This window comes from Orycteropus afer, unplaced genomic scaffold, assembly GCF_000298275.1.
Source record: "Orycteropus afer afer isolate SDZICR_OR568_19922 unplaced genomic scaffold, OryAfe1.0 scaffold00170, whole genome shotgun sequence".
In the NCBI taxonomy this organism is placed as follows: Eukaryota; Metazoa; Chordata; class Mammalia; order Tubulidentata; family Orycteropodidae; genus Orycteropus; species Orycteropus afer.
The window spans coordinates 6,731,410-6,737,038 of record NW_006921757.1 but is presented as its reverse complement, the minus strand read 5'-3'; positions in this window follow the sequence as shown (position 1 = coordinate 6,737,038).

Sequence of the window (5,629 nt, the reverse complement as noted above, 5' to 3'; positions counted from 1 at the left end):
CTTGCCCTTTCTTCTGCTTGGAAATGTTTTTTTCTTCATGTATTTATCCATCATTGTGTTAATTATCTATATATAACAAATTATCCCAAAATTAGTGGCTTAAAACTAAAAAATCATTACATCATACTTTGTAGGGGTCAGAAATTTGGAAATAGCTTTGTTGAGTGGTTCTGAATTGGAGAATGTAGTGAGGCTGCAGTCAAGATGTTGGTCAGCGCTGTGTGATCTGAAGGCTTGACTGGGGCTAAAAGATTTACTTCTATGATGGCTCACTCACATAGCTCTTGGCTGGAGACCTCGACTGCTTGCTGAGTATTGGCAGAAGGCCCAAGTTCCTCATCAAGGCCCCTCCATAGAGTTGCTTGAGTGTCCTCGTGATATGGCACCTAAGCTTCCCTGAGAGTGACTGATCCAAGAGAGAGAGAAGAGAAGCACAATGCCTTATGTGACCTACTCATTCACCATTACGTCCACTCTATTCTGTTTTTCAGAAATGAGTTTCAAAGATCATCCAAACTCAAAGTAGAGAATTAGACTCCATACTTTAGAGAGAGGAGTACAAAAGAATGCAGAGACACTTTAAAATATCACAAGTATCATTCAGATTTCAACTCAGATGTCAACACTTTTCCTGAGAAAAGTAAAATATTTCCAGTTCCTGAAGTGTGCCTGTATGTATTCAATAAATATTTTAGGATAAATGAGATTGACCCAAATCCTCATTTTATTGGCATGAAAAGTCTGACACCCTTTATAATATTTCAGAAAGAAGATGGAGCCAGATATTGCATCCATTTCATGATATTCAACTCTGAGCCCCTGTTTCTGCTCGATGCTCTTTCCTGGCTCACTCATTTTCCTTGTGAGATTGCTCACTCCTTTCTAAACTTTTCTTTCCCATCTGCAGCTACATCCTTGCTCCTGCTTTCACCAAAGCAACATTAACATAAGGCTGTCATGAGCAGTGCATTTTACTGAAGGTTTCAGAATTAACAGTTTAAATTACAAATCTACCTTCTCAGTTCTGAAAGCCCCTGAACCCTGGACCCCCCCCCCCCCGCCCCACCACAAGGAAATTCTCATGGACGTCTTTCTCTATTAGTGTTGGAGGCCCAGCTACTACTCTTTCTCTTAGACTCTTCTTCCATCTGGTCTCTTCTCCAATTCCAGGGCCTACAAACTCCTGCCTTCACCCATTAATTCCCAGAAAACAAAACATTCTGGTTACTTTATTATGTAGAAAAATAATTTTTTCTTTGTCTCTACTCCAATTCCACATTAGGCCATTGATTTATTGTCATAAAACTACAAAAGCCCATTAAAGCTTTTTCTTAAAGAATAATTTGTCATTAAGTTGCATTTTTCTTCCCTACTAAACCCATTGTCATTGAGTCAATTCCAATTGATAGCTACGGTTTACAGAGTAGTACTGCCCCATATGGTTTTGAAGGCTGTAAATCTTTATGGAAGCAGACTGCCTCATCTTTCTTTCATGGAGCAGCTGGTGGGTTCGAACCCCTGGCCTTTTGTTTAGCAGCCAAACACTTTAACCACTACACCACCAGAGCTCTTTGTGAAAGCATACAGTCATTAAAAAGACAAAACCAAACAACAAACCTTCCCCATCGCCTTCCCATTACAACTATAGCTTCCTGGAGGCCATGCAGCTTTAGCGATGAATTTCTCTAAGGAATTAATGTGGAGCCTTGCCCATAGTGAGCACCACTCATTTGTTATTGAATATACCTTTTTATTGGTTGATTAAATGAATAAGTGAATAATATAGTCATGATTTAAATTGAGGAAATGCTTTTGCTGCCCTCAAAATCACTGTGGTGTGTCTGAGTGGCATTCAGTCTGCAATGTGGCTGCATATATAACATATGAAACATTAATCTAGAGTCACTGACATCTAACAAAGGGAGGGTAGGGTAGAAAAAAACATGTTCTTTGGAATTAAACAGTATGCTGTACAACTATGATCAATTTCTATGTGGACTACTACATGGTGGTGGGGGCGACAACTGGAAAATATTGCAAGATTGAATAATTAGTGAACTTCCCTCACTCCCATTTCCACATCCTTAATGGTTGCTTAGGGCCTCTCTGGGGCCCCTTAGCACTTTGGGATGGAAATCTTGCTCCTACTTGGTTATTCCTCTCTTCTTCACAAAACTATTCTATGTCCTGCATTCTGTTACTTCAGGCATTTTGCTAGGAAGCATAAAAAATAGCTTGCACTTAGGAGCTCATTTTCATAATTACTCAGTGGGTTTCCACATCATCCCTAGACAAGTACTACAACTACTGTCTTTGGAACCCTGAAGCAATTAATAATGCTGATATTTCAGTCACAAGTGGAGCTGAAGGAGGGGGTGTATTTGGATAAGTCCTGCTGCCTCAGAGACAGTCTTCTCCATCTCCACCTCAAGCCCACAGCGCCCCTCAGGAATGTTATTATCCACAGTTTTAGACTTTTACTGACATGAGGAACAGAACATAAAGAACATAAGTTATAAGGTATTTATTCAACTATCCATAAGGCCAAGTGCATGATTATTCTTGAGAACTAGTTTATTAGAAAATCCTGCCTTTAAAGTCTGATTTCAATAACCTCCATAAAAGAACTATTCTTAATGAAAGTCAGGTGCATATTGAGGATAAGCCATCCCTGTATGTTTCTCTTTCCAAACCCCTGCCAAGTCGAGTGCTATTACAGAATGCAGGATCAGCCCTCACCTGCCGACTGGTCTTAAGAAGTAAAATTGCTAACCCCTTCCCTGTACAAGCACTGTCCTGCATGAAGGCAGCAAGTTACAAACCCAACATATGATGACTTGGGGCAGATGGATGGATGTATTCATGTTCATACATATGTATTACACACCCAGTGAAAGTTGAGGAAAATAAGGAAACACATTCTTCAGACATGGTTTGCTCAGTTCTATCTCTTTGAGGTGGCTGAATGAGATGCCCTGCAGCTTACTTCACGTGGCCCAGGTATGCTGTAATATCCTCAGATCCATTTCTGGGGCACATCCAAAAAGACAAGGTTACATTCAGACTCATACCCTGTTTACCGTCGCAGCAGGCAAGCAACCAAACTTGAAATTGAGTTTCTCCCCTCGACTCTAACTTCTTACGATTCTTTTCCCACTGCTCCTGTTATGTAGAATTAGGTGTGAGACTTGTTCTCCTGTGTCCTCCTGTTATCACTTCTATGAAATATTGGACTATGGATTCTGAAAGAGTGGTCCAGATCCCTCATCACTGCTCAAATACCCAAAATGAAATTGTGTTCCTAAGGGCAATCACTGGGGAGGGCAGCAAGTGCGTTTCCGCGTTCTATAGACACTCGGAAGAAGGTCTGAAGCTTCAAAAGGGATGGTAAAGGAAGGAAAGGCTGCAATTGTCACATGTCAGAGACAGCAAGGGTGGGAATGAAGAGCCAAAGTGACACTGTAAGCCTGTCATTTGACTATGAGTCCCCAGGGCAGAGAATGCAGGGACCTAGTTAATATTCTCGTTGCCAATGAGTGTGTGGCACTCAGAGGGATTAATTCTGCTTTGCTAGGGTAGGAAAAAGGGGATGCAGTGGCTAAGGCATTCAGCTGCTAACCAAAAGATCAGTGGTTCAAACCCACCATCTGCTCTATGGGAGAAAAACGAGGCAATCTGTTTCCACAAAGATTTAACTAACTCTAACTCACTGCCATCAAGTCAGATCCGACTCACAGCAATCCCTCCTTGGGTTTCTGAGGCAGTATCACTATGGAAGTAGATTGCCACGTCTTCCTTTCAAGGAGGGGCTGGTGGGTTTGAACCGCCAGCCTTCTGGTTGGCAGTCAAATGCCTTAGGCACTACGCCACCAGAGCTGCCTTGGAAATCCTATGGGGCACTTCTGCTTTGTCCTATAGGGTTACTATGAGTAGGAATCAACTCTATGGTGGTGAGTTTGGTTTCTTTTCTTTCTTTTTTTTTTTCTGATGGCAGGAAGGGGTAATGAGAACAGAATACTTCTCTAGTTATTCTAGAAGAAAACAAAAAAGAAATTATCCAAAATTCCTGGCTTGAATTTGAACAGGACATGAGGAAAGGAAAAATTACTATTTAAATAAATTGCAGGGTTGACTTTGCTGATATTACTAAGTAAATCACTCTCTTACAGAGAATTTCACTTGTTCAAGTGTCAATTTTTAGGTTAAAAGGCCAAAAAGGGTTTGCCTTAGCAAAGGGATAAAGGTCAGTTTCTCTAAAAGATGCTTTTCATTGTTGGGTTTTGTTGTTGTTGTTTGGTCCTTTTCTTACACAGTATTAAATTTTGTTGCTGTTGTCATGTGGCACTGAGTTGGACCCGACTCACAGTGACCCCTCCTTGGGTTTCCGAGGCAGTATCACTACCGAAGTAGATTGCCCATCTTCCTTCCGAGGAATGGCCAGTGGGTTTGAACTACCAGCCTTCTGGTTAGCAGTCAAGTGCCTTAGGAACTACGCTACCAGAGCTCCTCACACAGTATTAAATGGTGCCATTTAAATAGTTTGATGATTGCTTTTAAGAACTTGATTTCTTTGTATGTATCTTTTCTCTGACTAGCAAAATGCTTCAGTGCTCAGGATATCAGTAAACAATTTGAAATGCAATCTTCTACTCCTTTGCACGCCAGTGAAAAAATCAGACCGATTTGAGAGATGCTGTCACACATTGCACTGGCCGGTGCATTCCAGGCCAGTACTTTCAAAGATTCAAAACCTTCTTTTTACCAAGAACAAAGCACGCTTGACTTCAGCAGACCTGCTTGGGAGCCTGGGGTATGATGGCATGGCACAGCTCGGCAGCCGGTGGTCCCACCTTTTCATCCTGGCTCTGATACTTGTCTTGGGATTCTGGGTTTTAGTTTGGCGTTATTGCTGTTGTTGGTTCCTGTATAACTGATTCCAAGTCATAGCAGCCCCATATGTGCAGAGTACACTGGTCCATAGGATTTTGCTGCAGTGGGTAAGGCATTTAGCTGCTAACAAAAGATCGGTGGTTCAAACCCACCAGCTGCTCTGTAGGAGGAAGAAAAGGCAATCTACTTCTGTGAAGATTTACAGCCTTGGAAACCCAATGGAAGTCACTATGAGTTGGAATTGACTCAATGGCAGTGGGTTGGGTTTGGTTTGGGAACTTTTAGAAGCAGATCTCCAGACTTTCTTCTGAGGTGCCTTTGGGTAATAATGTTTTACTACTTGGGACATCCAGGGAACCTTTGGTTCACACTGTACTAAAATCAAGAGATAAGAATAAAATGATCTCTAAAGTCTCTTTGGCTCACAAATCTAGGATTCTATGACACTTAAGGTTTGTGGGTCTTCAGCACACTCACATACACATGCACACAAGCACAGATACACATAATGACTCCTACTTTTATAAAGTATCATTAACCGGGGTCACTTATGCTTCTAAACAAATGAACATCCCCAGCAATATTAAACTGTATGGAGTGATTGGATTAGGCAGTTCCCACAGCAGTTAGAAGAGCAATTTGGAAAAGTCCACTGAAAAGAGATTTTATCTGTTTTTCCACTGGTGGCATAGTGCCTAAGGCATTTGACAGCTAACCAGAAGGCTGGTGGTTCAAACCC